This window comes from Thunnus thynnus, chromosome 9 (genome assembly GCF_963924715.1).
Source record: "Thunnus thynnus chromosome 9, fThuThy2.1, whole genome shotgun sequence".
Classification (NCBI taxonomy): Eukaryota; Metazoa; Chordata; class Actinopteri; order Scombriformes; family Scombridae; genus Thunnus; species Thunnus thynnus.
This window is the reverse complement of record NC_089525.1, coordinates 20,812,763-20,839,373: the sequence shown is the minus strand read 5'-3', so window position 1 is coordinate 20,839,373 and position 26,611 is coordinate 20,812,763. Positions and strand designations below refer to the sequence as shown.

Here is a 26,611-nt window from a genome sequence, read left to right as displayed (position 1 = left end):
GAATTAATAACTTTACTGGATTTTACTATTCAAAATCACAATACCTCTCAGATATGTGTTGTTCTGTTTCATTTGGCTTGTGATAAAAGTTGAAAAAGTTGGGGGGAAAAAAGCAAAAGAAGAGCAAGTTTTCTTTTTTTTATGCACACACTGGTGGTAGTAAAATGTTTGCTTCACTTCATCCAAGTTATGATTTTCCTGACATATTTGTTAATGTCTGCTTGTTTTTTGTACGTTTTGGAATGTAAATTTCAACAACCAAAAAAAAAAACAAAAACAAAAAAAACCTAAAACAAAACAAAACAAAAAAACCCCGCCTCATTATTTTAGAAAAATATGCTGAGAAGATTTCTGTTTGAAGCTTTCTCGGCAAAGCTTGAATTCAGTGCCACTGCTAGTACTGGTGCAGAATCTAAATTCATCTCAGAATAGTTATTTTTGTCATATAGCTCATTCTTAGTTTACCTTGTTTCCTCTGTTAAACATTACACTTCCCAGTAAAAAGCATTCCTACTTCAAATGGAGAGTGGTTGGAAACCGAGGGACGAGGTTGAAGTACAGTTAGGACATTTAATGGTGTGTAAAAATGATGTACACAGTAAGTGTCTGTCCTTGCCCTGCTTAGCAAAGTACTGCAACAGCTTGATTATCGTGGAGGTCAGATAGGTCACAATTATGATGAATAAGGTAATGAAAATCAAACCTCTGCTCCACTGCCAGTAGCAAAGCTTTATACTTTGTACCTGTATGTCTGGATGTCAGCATTTTATACCATTAAACATGCGATTGATGACTGTCATTATATACACTCATTTGCTTCACACATATCAAAAGGAAATCAGGTCAAAAGTGCAATAATTTTACATTTCTTTGAAATATATGCTTACAGTGATCTGACAGCAAACTAGCTGTAAAAAAAGATTTTTTTCAAGTGAGAGGATTTAGTGGAGGGGTAGTTGTCAGGGTTGCCACAAAAATACATGGGGTGAATGCACCAAAACTGTATTAGAATATGTTTTCCTTGCAGTGTCTATATTAAGGCACTTTAGGTTCATTAAAAGTTCAGAGGACTTGTTACAACGCTGTAATTTGGGTGCCTATTATGACCATCTACATTACAACTCTTTGTAAGACGAAAGTGGCATATAGGCCACTCATTATTTTTGTTGCAAGATTTGCCATTCTATATAAAAATGTAAGATATGTAAAGTACACAAAACTGTTTTCATATTTCTACGAGCAACATGCAAAGTAAGTACCTAAATTTTTAGGTGCTCGCGCTATAATTGTTCTCGAGATGCTACAAAGATATCATGAACTTGTTTACGCGTTCGAAGTTGCTGTGTGCTGGTTAAAAGTGTATGTTGCACATGATGATACTCATGGGGATACATCTTTAGGGAGAGTCAGATATTTTTGATGATGTGTTTTGCAAATCCCCCATGAGTTTGACTGCAGTTAATTTTTGTTTCTAGCTTTTCGTGAGGCATCTTTCTGAAAATCATCTACAAGTTTCCGTATCTGTATTTCAATTTTGAAGTTTGTTTGACCTGCAAAACACAGCTTTTTTTTAAGTGTTTATTCAGCTAATGATTATTGAATGTGCACCTGGGTAAGTACTGCCGCATCAATACTACCGAAGCTGACAAGGAGAATCATTTTTAATGTAGTTAAAGGTTTTGTGATGATGCGGTGCGAGATAGATCTTTTAAAGTTGCTGATAAATTGCAAAATGCTTCTTTCTTCAAGTAAATTGAGGTAAACTGGGTTGGCTTTGATCAGCGTACTTAAATGATATGATGACAGAAATTTATGAGCTCACATTCTCTTATGTTGTAACTTTATCAATAGCTTGCGTTAAATGCTTTTGGTGATACACTGCTCAGTTTTTTTGAGTACTCTCAAGATATTTTGTATTTCTATTTTTAAGCTCATTTTATAAACCCCAGAAGTTGCCACATGCTGCTTAGTTCACCTCATAGTAATTCTCCAGTAAATCTCTCCACAGAAAACACAATATAGGTTATCAAACATTATTTTGTGTTCAAAAAAGCCTTTGTATTTGTATGAGGAAAACTGTTGTTTGTTTTGCGAGGACGTGTAAAGCCGAAAGGCAGAAAACGAAACCGTGATTTTTCTCTGACTACAGTATGTAGCCTTTTGATCAAGCTGTGGTAATATTCCATAATCATTGAACCCTGCCACACCCTTCCCCCCAGTAATCACAACTGATTAGACCTTCGCTTCCCAGTTTGCCACTTGTCGACCGCCATCTTTACTCTTGCGCTCTCTGCCTAGCAACAAGCGGCAGGCGCCATTTTGGACAGGGTGTACAGGGTATACATCAATTTAATGTAAATAAATCCATTTCACCTGGGGATCCATTGAATTGCCATTTTGCACCCCTGGGTTGCTGTTATGCCATACTTGGGTTGAGCCCCAGCTGCGTACCAGGAGGAGGGCTGCTTTGTCACTCCAGGTCTTTGGTTTTATGCATCATCATAACCATGACATCTTGCATAACTTACACTGTGCGAGTTCCTTACCTTTTCCAAGTACGGTTTAAGCACTCGGCTGGGGCTGGAGAGGCTGCGTCAGCATTGACTCTGACTGGCATTAGTGACGAGACTGACCAAGTGTTATTTTAATTGGATCTCTGGCTTTTCCCCCCATCCTCCCCAGGTCAAGCCAGCGGTGCTGTTGCTCCCCAACTTGCTTTCTTTTCATCCACCCCTCTGTGCTCCCTCCCCTTCTTTGCCAGGTCCTCTTGTTCCTCTGTCTCATCTATCTCTATCCCTGCAGCTCCTGGCTATCTTCACCCTCTATGGCTCCTTTATGATGGCCCCCTAATCTCTGCCATTGTGGTTCCATGGTAAGTAGGTGTCCTCCGCCAGATTCTCCCCCAAACATGCATGGAACTTGACTCATATATCTGCTTTTCTCAGTATACTGTCCCTCTCTCCATGGAAAATTGCAACCCCGCATGGCAAACTGGATGCAGCTGCACCACTGCTTTAATTTGGAGCATGGTGGTTTCTGAAGGGTTTTGCATCCAGGCAACTCTGATGCTAACAATGCATAATGAGGGCAATTGTAACAACTGTAACAAAGGATTGATTCTAAGGTAAATAAAATATTGAATAGTATATAATACAGCTCAATCAATAAGATGAAACAGTGAAGGGAACTGAATATATAGCTCACTTGTTCTTTTCTGACAACATTAGTACGGTAATCTGTTTCATCTGTCTTAATATGACAGTTTGACAATTAATACGCTTTTAAAAACGCACCGTCAGAAGCGGGGCTCTTGTGCAATCATTACAATGTAATTATTACAGCTATATGCACGTGTAAAGTGTGTTTACAAACCATAAAATGGTGAGTAGTAATGGTGAGTCCCAGCGCTGTGCTCTTATGATTTAACCAGACTGATCCTTCAGATTTCTTTCTCATTTTCATCTGCACTGCAGTTTTCTGATTTCAGCGGTGCCAGCCCCCTGTGTAGTCCAGCCTGTACCAGGGCTTATTAAACTAGGCTCCTATTCACTCTTTCCAACGGTCACTCCACTGTCAACTTAAGCTGAAACCCCTCGAACACTCAGATCTCCGACTATTGTTGCAGAATTCTCCAAAAACTAAGTATTGCTGAACAGCCGATATGCAGTGGGACAGGGACATAGGCCCCGCCTATCCTCATATCTAATGCATATTTGTCTTTTGATGCATTGCAATTTACCCTTGTGGATGGTTCTTAAAAGATGTCTTTTTTCCCCTTTTTTTTCATTTATTATCCATGCCTTACATAACGGATATTTTGACAGTTTCTGATGAGCCAGTTCCTGAGAAATCATAAAGACTTTAATGGAGCTCATCTGCGCAGGAGGTGTCCATATGACTGGCAATGATTATTTCATATATAGAATAAACAACAAACTGAAAGCAAAAGTTTTTAGATATGGCGATATTTGTTGTGGCCTGTCGCAAGGCAAAAGAAAAATAGATAATATTTTAAAAGTTCTTCATCTTTCAAAATTGATACTTCCAAGGTTTTTTCTGAGTTGGGAGTAGGTTGTATGAGGTGAACAGACCTTTGAAGATCTTTCAGCTCCTGCAAGCTCCAGGCCTATGAGATGCAATGCCATCCTTTTAAGGGAATGACCATAACTTTGGTCCCCTTGCTTCTAATCCCTCCTGTAGACCCTTGTCATCAGAGATCAACCAGGTTGAGCCTTAATGTCCTCCACTCTCTGGCAAGGGCAGCTGGTTGCTTTCATGTATGTGAAGAGCCAGATGAATATGCTTAAATCTGCACATTGGAGCAAAAATTGATGCCTTTATCTTCATCTGTGCCTCTTAACTGTTTAACAGTATATGATCTTTGAGAAATTATCAGTTACATTTTAATGTCTCTGCTTAATTATTCGCATTTTACAGAATGGATTTGAAGTGTTTGTTAGAAAATATTAAAAAGGCTTTGATCATCACGCCTAAAGAGCACAATGCCTTAGATTTGACAAAAATATCGCAAAGAGATCCTAAGTGCCTGTTGTCTTTGCTGTCTCTCAAAACTATCACATTTCATTAGCAACAATTTGGTTGTGTTGTGAGATACAGCATTTGAATACATGTTGTATGATTTCTCAAATCTCTGCTGTTTGAGGTTGAACTTAAAAAAAAAAGGATCACATTGATCACGGTCCAGGCTGTTTCAAAGCAGTGAGTAATCGCAAGTGTTTAATTTTATCTGTTGCAGTATGCATTGCAAGGCGGCTGTGTAATCAAGCCTGTGAACTCGACATCTGAAGGAAGGATTCTGTTTCTGATCACATCCCCACTGAAGTCCATCCATTCGCTGAACATAGATGTGTTGATGTGCTCAGGCTTGCACTCCTTGGTATGTGGCCGCCAGATTAATGTGTACTTGACATGATTCTGTATGTGGTTTTCAGCTGATGTCTAGTGTTTATAGCAGTACTGTGGCCCCACGGGGCCACATTTTAGGAGGCTGTAAGTGAGGAACTCATGGCGATCTCGCTGTTAACCTTCAGCGTTACAAGAACACCCCAGGGCCTAACTCTACAATGATGGATGTAGGGTGGCGGGGGTTAGGGGGCCCCCACACAGAACTCAGGAATTCCCCTTGGGCCTTTTCAATTACAGTTAGACCAAGCTTTGCGCTGTGATGATATGTTGCTTTAGGGCTGTGACATTAATGGAAGGGACAAATGTGATTTGGTGTGTTGTTGACCCTAAAGAGCATGACACAGACACAGACAGACACACTAATGGCACGAAAGCAATAGTAAGAAATGCAAGGTATCCTATTGTTGCTTTATTATTTACAGTCATCGAATGAATAATCCAGACAGACCACTGTGACATCTAGATCCTTCTGAAGTTTAAGAAGTATTGATGGAAATAGTTTATCATTAGCCACAGGCTAAAGGGAGCACAAGGGGCATGAGAGAGAGTAATTAGCCACTAGTGCAGCTTTGAGGAGCCCAGGTAACGGATTTAAGAGTGGCAAAGGGAAAGTGATGGACTGTCCCTTCATCTTTTTGATGATCAATGAGGCAGCCTAACCTTGTATTGGACACATACTATGATATGCTAATGGGATATGCGATGTGTGAGCGTGTGTACGTGTGCTCTGCGTAGGTGTGCACATTTACCATCAAAAACAGCTGCAGTGATTTTGTCCCAGGATCAGTATTATGTCAGTATCACTGCTGACTTAAACCTGTGAAGTTTGCACCCTTCTACAGATGACTTTCAAAAAGAACAAGGCAGAACTGACTGCATCTATTTCAGTCCACAGGGAATAATCCTGTGTTCTGTGTATCTGGAAGAGGCAGGGGATCAAAAATCCATCTCCTATGCAACAACAGAGTGTTTCATATAGTTCCTTCAGGTCCATTATTAAAGGGGGATATAGCTGAGGTAATTAGCACTTGTCCTCAGCTCCACTCCAGTATCTGTTACATTATCTGTACTGTCATAATATTCCTTCAGTTGTGCAATTTACAGAATTATGCAATCTTTTTGTGTAGTAGGAGTGTATCTCAGAGATATTAATCTGCAAAAGAAGAAGATATTCTCATGAAAACACAATGAAATATAAAACATTAAAAATCCCCAACTTGCTTTGACAGATATCAGGTCAATACTAAAACAAAGTCTGACTTAAAAAAAAACAAAAGAAAAGAAAGTTGTGTTTACTGTAGAAACAGTGACATTCTTGTTTGAAATTTTAAAATATTTGAAACTTTTAAGAGCATCAACATAGCTAGCCCAGATATAAATTAATCACTAAAAACTGTGCATGAACTGTATTTGACTGGTATTATTACCACTTGATCAAACACATCATTAACTATGCTCTGTACATTGATTTAATTCAGAATATACCACGTCAGAAGGGCCATGAATAATGCCAAGGAACCCAAAGAGAAAACAGAAGATGCCACTCCCTCTCCGGCTTGTTACCACAGAGCTGTAAGTCCCAAACTGTGCTTTTTTTTGTTTTGTTTTTTTAATGTTGTACATTTAGTTCCTTTTATCAGCACATAGAGTAAAGAGCCAGTTACATAAAAAACTGAGTAAACGGATCAGGACCCAGCGTGGGCTGTTGCTAATACACACATGTGAACAAGATGCCAGAGGCAACGTGAAGTCACTGACATAATTATCTAAACACGTTTTATTATTCATCTCCATAATAAAACAGGCTTCACTGTTGTTGCATGCTGTAAATCCATCACCCATGATGCTTAAGAAGCATAGAGGTGATGAAATCATATCATATCATATATCACATATCATACAGTATATCTCATATCATATCATACATCATATCATCTGATATTAATTACTCCTGTTTTTTCTATTAGTTCAGATTAATTTGTGGACAGCCTGAGCAAAGATGGAGGCTAATAAATGTCTTTTATTGTCCCCTGAGGAAGCCAGATGTTGGGGGTGGAGTATTGGTGTGTGTGTGTGTGTGTGTGTGTGTGTGTGTGTGTGTGTGTGTGTGTGTGTGTGTGTTTCTCCAAAGTTAAAATGAAACCAAGGCTGCAGCATGGAGGTCTGAAGTCCCCGTGTATTCTAGCTCCACAGACCACAGAAGTTATGAAAGACTGCTCTTTGATCATTTCCATTTCTAAAATAATTTCCTTTGAACATTTCAAGTCACTTGTGCTTTTATTTATAAAGCCTATTTAGACAATCAAGGAGTTGAAAATAATTAGGCTCCCATGCACACGAGCGTGGACATGTATTCCCTTTCAATCAGTTAAAACCAGCTCTGTTAATTAAAGTTCTGAGCTGTTACTCTGCCCAAATAATTTTCTTATTAGTTACTGCGTTCCTTAGATCTGTTGTCAGCAGAGCATATTTTCTTTTGGTTGCTCCTTTCTAATTTTTTTTCTTCTCACAGAAATCCCACTGACCCATATAGTTGATCTCATTTTTGAAGCATATAATATAGATTCCAAGTTAAGAGAATGGAGGCTCTATTATTAGTCCCATTTGAGGTGCATACCCTCCTTCTAGGTGCTGCTGTGTGTTGCTGAATTCCCTGAGTGAAGGCATTACCATCTCATTTGGGTAAGGGTGAGATTACCTCATGCAGCCGAGCTGTTTCATCACAGAAAATGCAGGGGAGCTGAGCTTGTCGGTACTGACTGTTTATACAGGCAGCTGGAGGTGGAGACATTCCAGATACATTTCACAAACATCACACATGACAACTTGTGATGCCACCTTACTGATGTTTCCCTTGAAAGGTCTCTCACTAACAACAACATCCTATTGATCCTCAGCACCATTTTAACAACCTCCTCACACCCTCTCACACATACACACCTGAGTGGGTATGGATTGAAAATGTTAGCAGTTAGCGGCTAGCTATGCCAGCACATCCTTTAGTGTAGTTGTCAATTAGGCCCAGTCATCGTGGGATCTGCCCAGAGGAGTCCTGCGCTTGGAGAGAATGATGGAAATCAGTAGTGTAAATAACGCCTCATCCCACAGTGCTGAATTAATATGCAATACTCACATTTTTTGTGCTGATTAAAAGGCTGTGGCACACGATGAGCTATCAAAACAAGAAATAAACTACTCGGATTAAAATTCTGCTTTTAATTGGATAGATGAAAGAAGCAATTAGTTGCAGTTGAGTTAAAGTCCTTTTTTCAAGTCAGCTCGTCCTCATTTATTCGAAAAAAGGAAAAAAAAAAAGCATTTTAACCATATTTCAGTTTCCTTCTTCAGTTTTAGCATATTTTGGGTTAAAAGACTTTATTTATTTCTACATATTCTGGTGATGGTTCTCCCTGTGGTTTATGCTAGTACATGTAGTGTAGAGTGCTGTATGGGCAATAATATGTAGGCGCACTTTTTTACATTTTAAAGTGACATACACACACCACTCAGTTACCAGTTTATTAGGTACATCTAGCTAGCACTAATGCAGTTTAATGCAACTTTATGGTCATGTTGGAGGCTTTTGTTTGTGGTGCTGTTGAATTATGTTGTGGTATAATAAGAGGTGTTTCTAATATTTAGTTTACCTTGATATATATGTAGTGGGCAGAATATTAGTATTATACACTTCTCAGTATCATGCAATATAACTCAACAGCACCACAAACTAGCCTCAAAAATGACTATAAAGTTGAATCAACACCTCTTTAAAGCTGAACATTATAACCTTCATGAAGGTAGAATTTATTGCAAGGCTGATGTATTGGACTGCATTCATTTTAGCTCGGCGGACATAATACCCTGACAACTGAGTATATACTTCCTGATATAATAAATTTACTACATACTTTTACTTTCCGTTAATGGTCTTTTGAAATAACAAAAAATATGGGTTTAGTAAGAAGTCCTCAGCTCTCAGGAGGGCTTGTGCCATGTTAATAGATAGACTGGCTACCACTTTTCAATCTCTCTCTTTCATCGTGGCTGGCATATAGAAAAAGAAACCTTATTTCTATTTGTTGGCCATATTTGCTCGGTCACAGCATCCCTACCTGTGTTAGATATACCCTGTTTATTCTGTACATTTGTAGCTGTGAGGCACTCATGTATATATACAGTTTAAAACGGGTGATGTGGCAGTTGTTACAGTCTGAATGGGGTAAGCCAGCATTGCTGTGTCAAAAGATATGTTTCCTGTTGTGGGACGTGGGTGAGATGACCGGTTGTGTCATTCTGTTATTGCACCGACCTTACTCATCAATCAGAAATCAAAGCTTTGACAGTTGCCAACATTAAAGGGCTGCTGCTGGTGTGTCTTATGCCAAGAGGCCTCTTTCTGCTGAGCATATTAATATACTGTAGGTCACAAAGAGGCTCATTGCCTGATCATGAAGGGAAGGATGGATACTCCTGAGCCACACCAGGCACAGTTCCAGTCAATATTCATACTGGAATATACAGTCATCAAAGACTGTGCTGCAGTCAACCACTGACATGACTGAATTAGTAAGACACTTAAAAAAAAAAAAATATCAACTGGGAATTTCCAGTTGTAGAATTTTATGAAAACAAGACATGGATAGGAAAAAGTAGATGGTATAACCCTAAATTGTGAGATTCATCCAATTAAAAAGATAAATATATAATTATATTTGTTGTTGTTAAGTTCCCTTTGGACTGCCCATATGGGAAACCTTGGTACACACAGGTTTAGTGTTTCAAAAGTAAAGGTTTACTTATTGTTGCTACTGTGTGCATGTTGCCTAAAGGCCCGTAGACATATTTTTATTCCAGGCTGAATTGGGCTTTCAGCTTCAGAGAAAAAAAATAAATGTTCAAAAAATGACAAATCCAATAAAAGTAACCAAGATGTCACAGCTGCCAGTCACAGGCTGTGTAAATTTTTATTTTTCATCCTGATTCCACTTATCTGCATTTAGGTGTGTTCTACATGTTTTTCTCCGCCCCTTTTGGGATTTTGACTCAGGCAAGATGTCGGTTTATCTGAGCAACCAGCAGAGCTTCAACTCTGCCTTTTTGCATTCAAATTGTGTCTTTTTAAAATCTCAAGCAAGTCAGAGTTAATAATCAAGCTAACTGCCGAAGCTCTCTTTGATCTGCTGTTTTAACCAAACATTAATAATCACATTAAGTTGAATGTAATTTGCACCAAACATTAGAATATTTTACCTGCAAATAACATTTTTGCAGACTTTTGAGGGGTTCTTCAACATTTGTAATTTTAGTAAATTCTGGAGTAAGTTAAAGTATTCGATGTAAAAATGTTTAACACACTGTAACAGTTAATTAGATATTTTGCAAATTTAAAGTGTGCATAGCATGTTCCGTAGATTTTTTTTTTTCAAACTTATCTACTTTTAGCTCTTACAATGAGGCTACCTATCAAGGCTTATCAGAAGTGAACAAGCAAAATCCATTCATCCTTTTGAAAACGTTCTGCAGTGCATACTGCTGCTTCACAGCATCACCAGTGACTAGCGCTGTTTTCCAAGGGGCGGCGTCTGTCAAAATTGAGATGGAGCCACATAACAAATCCCCAGTTAGACAAAATATGTGCCACATAACATGCATGTTTCATAATGTCAATGACAAGATATTCTGAGTTGGCGCCATGTCCCAAGCAATGTAGTTTTTGTCTTTACCAGCATTTAGGGTATCTTAATTCTTTTGCAGAGGCTGTGATTTAGCCTTTTTTGTGTGTACTAGGACATGTTTATGGGCTAATAGGCCTTTGTTGGTAGTACTCTATTTATTTAATACAATTGTAGTGTGAACAGAAGGAATAATAAACAGGCTGACTAGACAGACGATTCTTCTTTTGGGCTGAGAAAACCCTGTGTAAGGACACAAAAGGGGGACATTTCCACTGCGGAAAGTAAATTCTTTTGAAGTGGAACTAATCATCTGAGGGATGGTTCTCGTTGTCCTAACAACGCAGCTGAATTGGAATGAGCCTTCTTTTTTGTGGAAGATATGTTTTCTTTTTTTCATTCAGAACTGATGATGATAGTAGTTTCACGCCCTGTCCACCCATATTGTCCGTCCAAACTTCTTTGCAGATAAGTCTTTACTTGGAGACGCCGAACACACGGCGGGTGACTCTTGGACTGTGACGTCAGCCTCACTCCTCTGTCTCCCGGTCTTTACGCTTTTTAATACCGTTAGAATGAAAAGAGAATCTCACAGCAAATCCTCTCCAATAACAGTTCTTTCTAAGAGTGTGAAAAGATCAAGACTTTTAAACTAGTCCTATATCATAATGTACCAGTCACTCTTAAGATAATACTGGTCTAATGTTTAATGTTTTGATTGATTTGAACAAAATTAGGTTTTACGTATGTACAATGTACATATTTCTGTTAACTTGAAAACTAAAGCAGCACTTAAACAATAGTCAAATTAAAACAGTGCCAAAACATTTCACATTTTAGAATACGCTAATTTGTTTTCTATTGTGAACATTATGTTATAGAATAGTCTGTTTCTTTTTTTAATTGAAAAATCTTGAAATGCAACAATTAATGCTACCATTAGTTGTCTATATATGAATGTACATAGAGCATGTCTGTTTATTCACATTTATCTACTGAAAATAAGAACTAGTTAATCGCTCTGTATTTTTAAACGTTCTTGTAGTTGTATCAGTTACTTACTTCATGCAAATGAGGATCTGAATTCTTGTGTTGTTTCTATTTTTTTCTGACATTAATGGACTTGAAATGGTTGATAGTGTAAAGGACGCTCATTCTTATCTTGGTGTGATTTACCTCTTTCAATTAAGATTAAATCAAAAAATGACCTAAAAGAGAAGAAAATAAATCACCTCTTCACATTTGCATGCTTTGTACACTGAGTGTCAACTAAATGATATAGGTCTAAATAACATCTGTGGAGAAAAAAAATGAATCAACTCATTGTGAGTCATTTACGATGAATAAGGTGAGCCGCTCCTTTTAAAGAAAACATCATCTGTACTCATTCGTATATACTATATATTACTAGTTCTATTAGGTTGTAAAAAGTTGCAGCAAAGTGAATACATGAGACTGACTATAATGTTCCTTTTTGTGTCCAACTAAAGATAGTGCATGTCATTTACATACCAAGTTAGCAATTATTTGCTGGAATGATGAGGCCTCTGATTCACTGCGACGACTCCTTTTGTCTAAAGCTGAAGGGATGTTACTGTGTGCTCCAGCTTGTCTCCTCATACGCCCTCAGGGAATTGAAAAAGGTAACTTTGGCTGCCTGACCTCAGACTGAGAGAATTCCAATCTCTTACCGTTACTAAATCTTTATCTTCACACAGGCTGTATAGCTTTGCCTCTCTGAGTTGTAAACTGTCGGCCTTTCTGCTAGTCCTATAGTCATCCAACCGTTTTATTGTCTCAGTGGGGGTACAGAGTTCAGGCAGCAGTCATCCCCAAAACAGAGGTGAACTGTTTAGAAAAGCGTCATGGCTACTGTGCTAACTTATCATTTAGACCTGTCGAGGCTTTGAGAGGAAGACGCTCAACAAACACAAAGTGGATTCGTCATTGTGAACTAGTTCTTGCTTTTAGTGCACAATAAACAACCTCTTTATCTCAAACTGGAAAGAAATATTCTGCAACTTGAAACACCAACCAGAGTAAAGATGATCATTGGAATGGAAATGTTATCATCAATTATCAATCAAATCTAATTGAACCATAAATTAAGAACTTATGAGCCATATTTTTGCTATTCATACTTTTTTTATGACTCTACTCAAAGCTCGCTTATTGTGTTTTCATGGTTATTATATATGCAAACATCTGATGGCTATAAGTCTACATTATTAATAAAATCTGTTCTAGATGACTTATTGATTATGATATTGCACTTTGCGGAGAAGAACACCCAAAGAACAAGAGGTTTCAAATTTTTATTATGTTTTAAAACAGAAAAAAAAAAACTTCAGAATAGCAGCCTGCTGGTGGTGAAATCATGAATGTATCCAGAGTTTTTGGCAAATATATTCTACCCGCTACGAGTCTGTGTTGTTAACCATAGTGACGTATTTGTTTTACTGAGGGGCAGTTGGCAGCCAAATGAACAAAGTCGTTCTCAGTCAAAAACTAATTCAAGCACAGTGCAGACTTGTACTCAGCATTCATAAATCTACATGGTGTTCAGTTAATGCAGCAGCTTTTTACACACCAATTAAAGTGTATTTAATTGGTGTGGGATGCGGGATTTGGCAGCAGTGTGTACACAGTGATGTCACCCAGGGGTGGATGCCTCGTTGCAGTGACAGGAGAAGACAACTCTGTCTTCCTCAGCTGAAGACAATAGAAGCCTGGGATTAGCCTTGATGTTTTTTTTTTTTTTTTTTATCTTGAATCTGTTTTGTCTTGTCAGTGTGTGCCTGCTGTATGCTGCCTGTTCTCTGTTGAAGCTTCACTAGCTCACATGCTATTACCAAATCAAGCAGGTTAAAGCAGGACACAACAGATAAGCTTGTGGCATTCTTGAATATAGGCCATTTTTAATTCTTGCTAGTTAGAGGAAATACAACTCTTTAGAGGATACAAACTTAGAATCCTTAAGGAACCTAATTCCTTATTTCCAGCTAGAAATTGCAGCTTTTTTTGTAAGCCATTAAAAACACACTGTATTCTAAACATGGACTTCAAGGTAATGCCAATGGAATACAGGAATACATTTTCTTCACAGAGCTATTGACCAGTTGTGCTGTATTATCCTCAGATCTTCCAAAAATCCCTTGGCTTGCTTGTATTTTTTTTGTCATTTTTACATGCCATGCGGTATCTGGTTGCCATTGTCATCATGGCAGACTGGTAGCCGGGGAGAGGACGCCAGCGCTGTGCCAATTGGCTCGAGTAGTGAAAACACAAGGCAGACACAGCACGATTCTAATCTTCATCGTTCCAGACACGAAGGTCACTTTTGTGGCGATTGCAGTTTTCATGTGTTCCATTAGCTACGAGACATTTTCCATATACTATGTATGCATCTACACATAACCTACAGCAGGCCATAACTCGTTGATCTTCATAACGTCCATATTTAACCGAGTTGAACACAATATTTTGCCATTGTGCCTGTGTTGATTTTCCTCTGAAATTAAGAGAAAATAGATTGAGGTCAAATTCTTTAGATGAGGTTATGTAACACTGGGTGAGTTACTGTATAACCACAGTGATCAAGCCATTTATTAGGATGTAAGCCACCATCAAATCACATAGCTTATTTGTCATATTTTTCTTGTACATTTCTCAGTTGTTAAGACTTATATAACAGAACCACATGTACACATGGAAAGCTGGCTCATAGGAGGCTCATCATGATTGTTTAGTGAGTAGGAACTATTCTTTTATTGTTAAAACCCAGACAAAAACTGTCTGCTTCTTTGCCCTGCTGCCTTCACTGTAGCATCTTACAACCAATAAAACCCACTGTACCTTAAGTTATTGTATAGCTTTATCAGTTTTCATGCAGCTCTCCATCCTGTGGACCTATCCTCTTGGTGGTGCTTTTCTTGGTAGACAATAGTTCTGCAAATATCAGGGGCCAAGTCATTATCTTCTGCTCAGCAGGTGTGGACATTATTGGAGTGTTAAACTAATGATATGTAATGAGCTCTGTGTGACACATGTCTAGCCACCCTTACTATCATGGGGCCCATTAATAGATAAAAGCATCGTAATTAGCTTCACTGGGAAGCCAAACCTAAGCTTACAAATATATCTAACTATATTTAAGTTGTGTTTGTACACGGTGTGCAGTTTCACATGCTGCGTGCTACTGCGTTGGGCCAAAAAAAAGTGTGTTAATCTTGTTTTACGATTCTTTGGCGAATTTAGAGTGTACATCAACTTGGCGATGCTTACATACTATCAGAGCACAGATGCTATATATAGTATGCACACTACTGACGACCGCCCTTGAAAAGCCTGCACATGTAGGATAGTCTGTAACTACTTTTCATTTTTAAACAAACACCAAGAAAATAATTCCATGACTAACACAGACAGATGAATCATAATTATGTTAGTGTTGTTCAGTGTACTCAGTAAATTGAAAGCCTAGGACACAAATACATGGCTGTCTTAAAAATTTATATTGGAAATGGTTTTGATGTTGTACCCCACTGCAAACACTTTCAGCCTTCTGCAGGTCTCCTAGCAACAGCAAACAAAGGCAGGACCCATCTCAAGTTTCCCGTGGAGCGGCCAGTCCGGCGTGCCTTTGATCTTGACTGGGAAAATAGCTGAGTGGGCACTACTCGCATTTGTCTTTCATTTACTCCAGTCCCCCCCGCCCCCCTCCAAAATGTTCCCTGAAACAGCCAAATCTTCATCTGTCCCCAGCAACCAATACCCCTCCTGGATAATCAACCATAGCAAGAGAAGTCATTGAAGAACTACAAAGTTTAGCTGAAACTAGAGGTTTTTGTTTTGGTGCATAGTCGCTACCTTTACTAGGCCATCATTTGTGGTTGCTCTGTTCAGGAAAAACCAAGATGGTGTTATATCATTTGTTTTCATCCTCAGAGTTGCCTTACTGCAGAATTTATCAACCTGTGTCTCAGGATACTGACATGAAAGCCTTTTAATAAACACATAAAACGTCTTTAACCCTGCCTTTGCAAGTGTTTTCAGCTTTATAAACTTGGACAGAACTGAGAGTACTACTTGTATTCTATAATGGCTCCAATGCCAAGAGCACACTAGGCACACAGTGGAGCTGATTTGGATTTTAAAAGTCATGAGGCTGCCACAGAGTGCTCATAATAGTCTACATTAATAAGAAAAAAGTTGGCTGAACACAGGAAAAGAATATTCCATTCTCAGTGTTTAATAATGCTTTCGAAGTAAGTCTCAGGAATCAAAATATAAATAAACCCCCCATTCCATGCATAAACACGACCAAGGATAGATAGGGCTATGTATCTTAGGGCTATTGAATGTTATCTTACTCCAGTGCTCTGCTCTGCTTTCATCCAAAACAGCTCAGACAGCTCAGGAGATTAAACAAATTGAAGTGTTACACACTGTTTTGGTGTAATTTACTGTAATTGATGTTTCTATCTAGTGCCGAGGCCTTCTAAAGCAATTGCTTGTGTTTGTAGGAAGACATGCAGCCCAGTGGGGTGTATTGACTCAGGCTGTTGACTAATACTGCTCTATTGGCATGTTTTAATGCTCTCCCATTGTTTGACTAACAGACTCCTCTGTACAGTTAAATGCGCACCTTCAGCACACTGTGGAAGATGGGGATCAGAGTATGTTTTATACTTTTTTCCACACTGAACGACTTAGACACAAACAAGTTTTCCTTGGGTCAACATGGATTGTCTAAACCGGTGCTCTAATCCTGTTCATGATATGGGCTATACACACCTAATCTAGATCTCGGTGATGATTGTACTTTTCATTAGAAAAGAACATTGTAAAAAACTTTGTCAACATACAGAGCTGCGGTGACAGACCCAGTTCCTGTGTCAACAACCCAATATTTACCTTTTGAGAGTAGCGTGGTATGAATGTTCCTGCGTAAATTGATTTTGTATCATACATGGGATTCATACACGAGATTAGTGTATGAAAAGGTTCTGCTGTAAGGATGGTGACAGGTATATACAGCATGTGAGACATTTAAATCAGTGGCCATATAGTAACAGAAAAAGACAAGTTTCCTTCACCACATGTTACCTTTTAGGAAAAAGGACAGGTTCAAACTTTGTCCTAGAACAATAGTCAGGTGCCGGATTCAACATTGGCATGTGTTTTTCTTGCTGTAATCATTCCTCCTGTTCATACTGACCATTAAGAAATCCTTTCATAATGCACTTCCAATGTAAGTGATGGGGGACAAAATCCACAATCCTCCTTCCATACAAAAATGTTGAACTTTTAAATACATTTTTGCTCAAAACGAGGACTGTGTGGATTTCAGGGGATCTTCTGACTGTCAGTATGAACAGGAGGAATGATTACAGCAGGCAAAACCTCTTTCAATGTTCATTTGGGTACCTTAGGACAGACTTGAAAAATTGAACCTATCCTTTAAGGGAATCTCATGCAACATAAGAGAAATCATGAGAAATTATAATTGAATATTGCATGTGGTGGAATATTGCAGGTGGAAGCTCAGATGCCTTTAAAAGCTCAGGGAAAAGCCAGTAAGTGGACCTTAAGTTAAGATTACTTTGCAAAACTATTGTTCAAGAACAAACTTTCACTTTCAAAATATGTTAGTGATAAACATATTATACTTTTCTACATACTGTGCTCTCTCAGAGCAACCTTATCTCCTTAAAATTACCTTAACATATCCATTTTGAGGCAGTGGGGTTGCTCAGAGCTAGATGGCTTTATTGCTCCATATTTCAGCAACTGCCGGTAAATCACATTTTTGTAAAGCTGCATGTGTAAACACACACTACAATTAATCAAAATACTGCAAAACATTTTATATGACAGTGTTTTGTTCACTGTATTCTGTATCAGTGCTATTTATGTGTTTCCAGCACTCCTTTAAAGAGCAGAAAACCCATATTTCATCTGTTGTAGTAATGCTTGTTTGTGAGGAATGCTCGTCCTAGCCGGATCCTATTTTGGTTTGTCAAAGCAGAGCTGCAGAAGAGCAGGTTTTACATTCCTTCATCATCCTTTTATGTAAGCGACTAAGGTTTTGGTTGTTATATGTAAAAGAACTGTGAAAAAACTGCCCCACCTCTGCCTTCAACTGCTTGTATCCTCCCTCGCATACACTTTACACACTGCAAAATCTTTCCTAGATTCATTACCCCGCAGTGTTTCATGGTATGTGGTCACATTGCTCAGCGCTAGATCTGAAGCAGAAACCAACACTGTTACCCGCATGACACAGGATGATAAACAAAAGGTTCCGATCTCCTCCAGAGAAATTGAGGCAACCTAGATAAGCAGACCCTTACCTTTCAAGCAGTCTTCTGACCTGGAAAGGCCAGAAAAAGGTTTTGCTTGTACCTCTCACCTTCAAGAACTCTTTTCTCACTAAATGGGTTTTTCTGGGAAGAAAAAAGAAACATTTGAAGCCATTTTTTCCCCCAAAAAAACCCATCAGAACTCATTTTAGCATATTTATTTATAGCATGTTTCTGATTAAGAATCCTGCATAAAAAGACTGTTATAGCATCAAGTATCATCTCATTACCCCTGACAAAAAAATAAGACATTACTTCATGCTTGTCTGCACCAAACCCCACACAGAGCTGTACCCTCCTGATCACTGTGTGTGCCATCTGACTCTGACAACAATATTCAGGTGGAGAATACATTAATATCCTCCTGAGCCCTAAGCATACACATTTACTGTCACCCTAATTCTTCCACTTACATGCTCACCAAATATAGGTGTCCAACAAAGTAGTTCATACTGGTACCATTTTGATATTTAGTCTTGCTATAGTGAAAATGGTGTTTGGTGTTTTTTGCTGAAAGTATTGTTTCAACATTGTTATGCAAATGAAAATGATTTATTTTTTTGCTAATTTGCTTTCATACATTTCTTAAAAGCAGAGCTTATTCATAGTGGGCTTCCATTCAAGTCCTACCTTTAGGAGGATGTAAATGTTACCAGAGCTCAGAACTTCCTTATCTGACAAATCTTAAAAAATACAAAGGCTTTTCATAAAACTAGAACTCTGTTATGACACTGTAAGGTGAGTGGTGGTGATGTGTGGTGTACCTATGTAACAGAAAAATAAAAAAGGGGGTCCTTGATGTCTGAGATGTGAGATAGTTACTAGCACATAGTTATTATTAAGAGTGTAAGAGCGTAACATTTCCCTTACTGCTGCCATTGTGAGCAAGTGCTACATAAGAACACAATTATGAAAGAACACAATCATGTAAGGGTGCTGTACAAGAGCATGTTATTTCCATGTGCTATTTTGAAATAAATCATCATCTGTAACATATTTTCCTCTCACTACATCCTCATATTTTAAACTCTTCTGTCTCAGGATAACCTTCAGCCACCTGTGGCAGCATTAAGGAGAATTCTGCAGAACAGCACTCTGGCAGTGAGCAAAGATGTTTTAAAATCTCAGATTTTGCTATAATTCTATTAAATACACTGTCATTTAACGCATTTAAAGTTGCATTGCCATTACTTAAGATTTTTTCTGTTTTAGGATAAGACACCTCTTGAGCTCTGGTGGCATTAACATCCCCCCATAATGACAGAATGACCGTCTCAAAAGGTCATTTGACCCTTGTTTTTTGCCCTTACTTTCCTCTAGTGGTATGTGGCCATACAGTGGGGTTTGGTTTTAGTTGCCCAGGTTTTTAGATATCAATCACTGAAATTTGTGTTTCCAGGCCAATATAATGGAGGTGAAATGAATTAATTGAATCATATTTTTAAGCAGCAATGTGTCTTTCCAGGAACAGTGTCCGTTATCCTGGATCATCCACAGACCCCTCTGTGAACACTTTCAACTACTTTATACCAGAGAAATAGTCCAGTAAAAGGAAGAGGCAGAAGTTGCAGAGATCAATATCTCAAAACTATCTAGAGGTAGGGGAGAAAATGTGTTTTTGTTTATCTGGATAAACCAATCCAACTTTAACACAAAAGCCACTCGCACTGTAACTTGTTGTATTCTGTTTATAGCTCCAATTAAGCTTACTTTCTCCTGGGAAGGTACAATGAATTTAATTGTCCCCTGAGCAAATTTATTAATTTTAATCCAACTTTGAATGACCATTTTGTTGGCTTCCTGCAGTCTGCTGAGTTACTTTAATGTTTCTGATGATGATTTGGTCCCAGTCGTACTACCACCAGACTGCAAAAGAGCACAATTAAATTTTTGTCTGTGAAAGAAGATGTTTTAATCTGGAAGTGTTTAAAAAAAAAGAATTTTTCTCATTTTACCAGTGCACCGACACATACCATTCATTATGATAGAAGTGTACACCTTTGTAGTGGCAGCTCTAGTTAAGTTCTGTATCTCAGATTTAGCCTTTCAAATGGTTTGTTTTACACTTAAAGCCTACAAGAACACTCAAATGTGCTAAATTTAAGTTGGGAATATATATAAATCTGAAAAGAACTTCTCTTCTAACTGTTGAAAGCAGAAAAAATGTATCAGTGGATTCACTGAAACTGACATCAATCAGCATTTTTTAAATATGCATTTAACATATGATCTGTTGGCTGTTGCTCTTACCAAACTGAATATGTTAACTCTCAGGGGATTTAGTATGCTGTTTATTGATGCAGTTTTCTGCATTTCTGGAGTTTTCAGGAATGTGGACTGCTACACACAGAAACTATAGATTTTCACACATCACTAAGGTCTGCATTATTTTTAACCTAAAAATATTTGTTTTTTCACTTCTAGGGCACTGTGTTTTAGCTCCTCATCCATTTCAAAAGGTTTCCACTGGAATCTTTGGGTATATAAAGAATGTGTAAAGCTTGCGTGGCTATTTAGAGTGAAGCAAAGACACATTGCACCATCTCAATCTGTGTCAGCCTATATGCTATGTACACTTGGAAGAAGTTGGTGTCTGTTTGTGCCATATAGAATTATCACCTCTTAACTATATGACATTTCTGGAGAGAAAAAACAATCATGGCACAGACGGAGTGGGGGTGGGGTGGCATTTGTCAGTGCTCTCATTGGGGTTCAAAAGTAGAATGTAAAATGTCTGTCTTTGTCTAATCCAACACGTTTTATTTTTGTAACTGAGAAATCTGTTCAGGGACCCCAACATTTTTTCCAACTGTCAGGGTGTCATTTGTCAGAAAAAAAAAAGTGAAACTGAATTCCCACCCCCAGTCCTTCTGTATGTTGTGAGGTTATAGCTGTTTCAAACACACAAGGTGGGGGGTGTGTATGGGAAGCACACAGCAACACGGTGACCTGTCACCTCAAACACACTCATCCCCATGGTCATCTCACCCTGCAGAGAGCACTTTGGCCGATCTCATGACTGCCTCTTTGACACTGTGATGCCCTATAGCCTCATCCTCCATCAGCGAACGACAACTTTTTAAGGAGCCAAAGCCATCGCATTGAGAGTATTGTCCCTCATGATTGAGATGTTAACCTTCAGGGCAGCCCTTGCTCTTTAGTGTCATTTTTTTCTCCCCTCTTCCTCCCCATTCTCCTCCTCCCTGCTTCTTCTTCTTCTTCTTTTCCTTTTCCATTTCCCCTGGTCTCTCTTTGCCAGCAGCTTGCACAGTGATGCCGTCAAGCCATTACTGAGTCCCGGCACTGATAATGAAGCCACAGAGGTGGTCTGAGCCAGTGTGGCCAAGTGGTGTGGCGCATCGAGCTGGAGCACAGGAGGAAGGTAGATTAGGATAATTACCTGGCTGTGGGGGCTCGACGTGAAAGATGTCTCACTTCCTCCAGGCCTCAATCGGCGAAGGAGCAAGTGCAATATAATCAGGTGCGACACCCTTTGTTCATGGAGGAATAAAGAAAAATGAAAAAAATTAGTTCCAATCATCTCTAATGATCAAAATGTTGAATTATTAATTCTTGATTATGTTGTGACATTGATTGCGTATCCTCTGTTTTTGCAGGTGTCCTCCATGTCCCTTGCCTGCATGTATGTATGTATTTATTTGTTGTTTATGTAGCTGGGGTTTAGGTCCCTCACACATACTGTAAATAAGTCCTAAATATCCACACTCACGGAGACTTTGAAGAGCATATGAGGTCAGGTTTTAAATTATGGTCTGCACCCACACCAGGCTTTCTCTCCTCACTCCTGTAAATCCATTTTCCACACAATGCATTTCAAATCAAAGCAGCGTCACCATAACACGCCTTAGGAAACATTAAGCCATAGTGCGTTACTTTCATGTATGATAGCATAGCCCCTGTATGCTTTGATGTGCTCACTTTTTTTTAATGCTTTATTAATAATAACACACTGACTTCTTCTCACACCACATCAGCTTCTGGTGCTCCTTTCTCTTCTCCCTGAACTACATCCCTCACTCCTTCCATGTCTCAGTCCCTGCATGCCTCCCCAGCCCCTGAGCCTTGTCTTGGGATTGGCCTGTTTGTGTTTGGGAGGGGGATTAGAGGGAATGACATGGGCCTCGAGATGAAGAGGGGTGACAAAGACCTATCAGAGAGAAGATTGTACGGAGCGCTGCATCGCCATTGGTTGCTGTGGAAATCAGACATGTCTTCATTTCTTCCAGCCATCTTCTCTGAGTGCCCGGCTTTCATTTCCACACCCGAGGAGAGAAGCAGGAGAGGAGAGGTGTGTGTGTTTGGGGGGGGCGGGTCAGGATTTGAGTTTCTGTTTGTGCATTTAAGTGTGTGTGTGCACATGTGTGTTTGCTTGCACATTGTGTGCAGTAAACATCTTAGAGATACAGAAGGATGAGACACTGGTAGCACTCATTTCCTCCAAAAGCTGCCCAAAATACTAATGCTGGAGCAGTCTACAGATTTCCACTGTCGTTCTAGTTGGAACGCCTGATTCACAGACACGTAAAACCTACTTAGAATACAGACTTCTCTCATTATTTCAGCTGTATCACCAGATATTTTGCATTAGTATTACATACAAAAGTATCCCAAAACACATAATGGCTGCTTAGTATTTGCTCTGATGTTTTCTTTCTGACAATTCCAGAGCGATGTTGGCAATTTACTGGATCACTTAGCGGCTTCCGACATTCACGTGTGTGCATGTGCATAAAAACACATACATGTGCACGCACGCATGCACGCAGAAACACACACACACACACACAACATCTGCTGATTTAATTTTCTGCTTTTGTGTTTTCTTTTTGTTTGTGTTCCTTTTTGATGTTTTTTCCCCCATTTTTTTCTGTTATGTAGCGTTATTGAATCTCATAATTTCAACTTCTGCAGCACAGTTTCACAAGTCATTCAACTGCAACTGCGGTTGTATTTTGTGAAAAAATAAATTAAAGAAGTAAAGTAACTCATTTCTGTTTGATTTGAAAATCTGCTCTGTGCTGTCAGTTTCCAAAAGCTGCTCATTGACCTGTAGCTATTCCATTTGTCGCAAACATAGAAAAACCAGCATGTACGCACGCTAACACTAATTATTCAGTGTTATACAATGTTTTATACACAGATATGACAGCATTCTGCAGTTGAGGCCCTTCCTAAAGTTTTCATATGAAGAATGTGCCTGTTGAGCTTGTTGTGCACCAGACTGTTGTCAGTATTTGCCTGCTTGTTAGGATGCAGCCAGTTGATTCTGGCTGTCTGTACAGTGATATGACTGGGAGCAGTGGGGCCGACTCCACTCTCCTCCTCACCCATAATAGATCTGCGTGGTCTGCAGGCCCTCTGGGGGCACCTGGCTCCCCTCCCTGCCATCTCTGGCTGGATCGATAGCCGGGGCCATCCCAGTGCTGAGACCAGGGGTCAGCTTCAAAGGCCTCCTGCCCACTTCCTGCCACCTGGTGTTCCATTTTGGATGAGGGGTATACTTGCTTTCCATTCCCTCCACCCTCCATTGCCCTTCTGCAAACAGGTTAAGGACATGGAGTGAGTACAGCTCCTCCCTGTGATCTCCTTCAGCCTCCTCCCCAGTCGCCCACACGGGGAGAGAGGGTGAGAGATCAGTCCCATCCAAACGCTGCACAGTCACAAACCCATTTGATGTGAAAATCTTCTCTTGATTGAACTACGAACTTAGAATGCATATTACTCAACATGAGAGTAATTTGATCAGTTTTGGTTTTCATGGACAGGTGTCAAGAAGACTTAAATATTTAATCAAGACATCTACTTTCTTCAAGTGACTATATGTGTGTGTATGTATATATATATATATATATATATATATCATAACATAGTATGATGCAAAGGATCTACATCTTTCTCACAGCTTCACAAATGAAGTTAATTAAGGTAATAGCTTGTTTATAATGGTTTAAATTCAATTCCACTTTTTGGCTCTCACTTGAAACATGTTTCATTATTAACTGATCAACAGATCTATGGTATGAATCTCTCTCTTTCCCTGTTGGTCAAGTAACAAATGGCAGGGCTATCGAACACACATTTTATCTCCATGAGGGCTGTTGGACAATTAGCTCCAAGAATACATATTAATCAATCGAGATTTTTGAATCTGTTTATTAAGCCCAGCCATTTTTTTTCTTCCCTCCAATACATTAGCAGATCTCAGTATGTCTGCTACTCTTGTGAACAGGGATGAGAAGGAGATAGAGGGAGAGGAAATAAAGGTCTGATGAGTTTGGCAAAGAGAGGATGGAGGCTGAGACAGATGGCATGAAGTCTGCAGCACTCTGGCGTGGCTCGTCTGGTGCTAAAATCCTCCTCTCTCACATTCCAACAAATCCTACCAGGAGGCTGGGGAGTCTGTCACACCACTCCAAGGATCCACACGGCTCGCTTCACCCTCCCCTCTCCCCCTTCTCCTCTGTCCTCCCCCCCCCCCCTCCAGCCGAGCCTCTGACCACTCTGCATTTCTTTCCTTCTATTTTATCCTTACATATGTATACATTCACACATTAACATGTATAGTGGTGGGTCATTTGGACCTTTACAACGCTGGTAAGATAAGACGCACCAGGGGGGTGCAGATATGTCTGACTGCTCTTATGGAAAAGGAACCAGGGGGGCTTAATTGAGAGAGGTGGCCTTTACTGTGACTCTAGTGTAAAAAATCTCATTCAGTAAACACTGGGCAAAATCATGGGGGAAAGACTGTACAATCCATTTATATCAGACGAGGAAGACATAAGAAGCTTTTTGATTAGTTTCACCACAGCCTGCATCAGCCCATGGTCTTGAACAGAGACACTGCAGCCCAATCTCAATCCTAACATACACCGCTCAGACCCATATTCCAAGTCTCCCTTTGGGCCTTCAAATCCAAAGTGGACAGTAAGTGTAACTGTGATTACACACATAGCACAAGACCCAACAACTGGATCACGGGCTGCACATGACATCTTCATCTCTGAAACGCTGCACTACTGGCTATCCTTTGAATTTTTGGAACATTCTCTCTTTTACAATCTCAAAGTGGTTCATCTCATAAGAACAATCTAATTTGTTTTATACTATGCTCTCTCCCCATGTCTCTTCCTCGCCGTCTTTCTGCCTGCCTTCTGTTTGTTCTAATGAATGACTTCTGAGATGAGGTGCTGCTGTGAGGAGGTCACAGGGGGCTTCAGAATCACATTACTGTTAATGATAATAAAAAGAACAATCTGTGCTAAACCTCTTGGATGTTTTTCCTTCTCTCCCCATATGGAATGAATGTTTTATCTGCTATTGTTCTGAATATCTTTACATGTTTGAATTGAAGTCTATGCAATTAAAATGCACAATAAATATTATGCTGTTTTAGTATTTTTTTTTCCTTTTTTTTTTGCAAACATTGCCTATTGACAAAAAAGGCTGCTGTGATGAAAGGTTTACAGTGGTGTGCCATCTGGGTTACAAAGTACACCACCAAGCTCAACATCAGGCACATCTTAGCAACATGGTGCTGCACAAGAAAATATATTCCCTATGGTAACATTTTAAGTGCACAACAAATGCCAAGAACACTCAAAAAGCAAACGCAACTCCTAACAATTGACATGGGTTATGCAGGAGTTGTGCTTTATTGATGTGGCTTCAACTTTGCACAGAAAATAGGTTGCAGGAGTTCTCAGCATTTGGACAAATTGTATTCAACTTATATTGAAGCAACTGAGTGGGATCCATTTGCAGTCAAAGCGCGCATTTGTTGGATGATAATTGTTCTTATGTTTACATGACGTGTAGGTTCAACAACAACCCTAACAAGCCTGATATAATGTCTATGTAAAAAAAAAATCATATTGAAACAGCTTTAGAATAAGTTTTAAAGTGACATTAGGAAGACATTTAATCCTTTTTCCACAAAATAATGCACTTGGTTATTAATTTTGTTTCATTTTGCTACATAAACATAAGTATGGGTTGTCATATCAACATCTACTCAACACCAAAGTGTTTGCTGGGGTTGTTTACATGGATCTGACATTCACAAGCAGATCATCAGTGACTTTTCCTCCCACCACCGCAGAGATAGAGTTGCTGGCTGTCCTTCCAACGTGGCAGGGCAGCGTGGCGTCCCCAGGCTCATTGGCACCGCAGCTGTCACCCACAGGATGGGAGAGTGGCAGGGTCGATGGCTCCGCGGCGTGGCTTCTGGCAGCATCCCTCCCTTCCTGGCCCGGTGAAAGGGCAGGGATGGGGAGCCCAGTCTCTCAGTGCATTGATCGAGGGCCAGCCCTCCATTAGCCGCCATTAGAGCTAAAGGTCAGCTAAGGCCAACGGATGCGTCCTGTGTGCGCATCCTATGGAGTGACTCATTCTCACACCCAGGGAGTGAGTCCTTGTCACTTTTGGTCTGTGCCGCCCCCTACTCCTGGTGGCCACATGAGGATGGCCATTCCTCTCATAATAGTTACCCCCTCACTGATGGGTTGATGCATCCTGTGGGCTGAACTCTTTCAAATGTTGAATTTCCCCCTTTTTTTATGTCAGTCATATTATGCATTATTGTTGCTTTTAGAGATATTACTATCCCCTGCCAAATTAAAAGAGCCT

General features: G+C 39.5%; 1 protein-coding gene across 10 annotated transcripts in view; it reads left to right on the top strand.

Annotated features, from left to right (window-relative positions):
* The window catches only part of zic6 (zic family member 6), a 72,953-nt gene extending 47,470 nt beyond the window's left edge, over positions 1-25,483 (top strand). The window contains exons 3-8 of one of the 10 annotated variants that reach the window (XR_010929684.1): positions 4,757-4,897; positions 6,405-6,498; positions 21,225-21,443; positions 21,580-21,605; positions 22,210-22,271; positions 24,213-25,483. The gene's annotated coding sequence lies outside the window, so the exon portion shown is untranslated. The other 9 variants (XR_010929683.1, XR_010929681.1, XR_010929687.1 and 6 more) reach the window with 9 other exon arrangements.
* Positions 25,484-26,611: the final 1,128 nt, after the last annotated feature.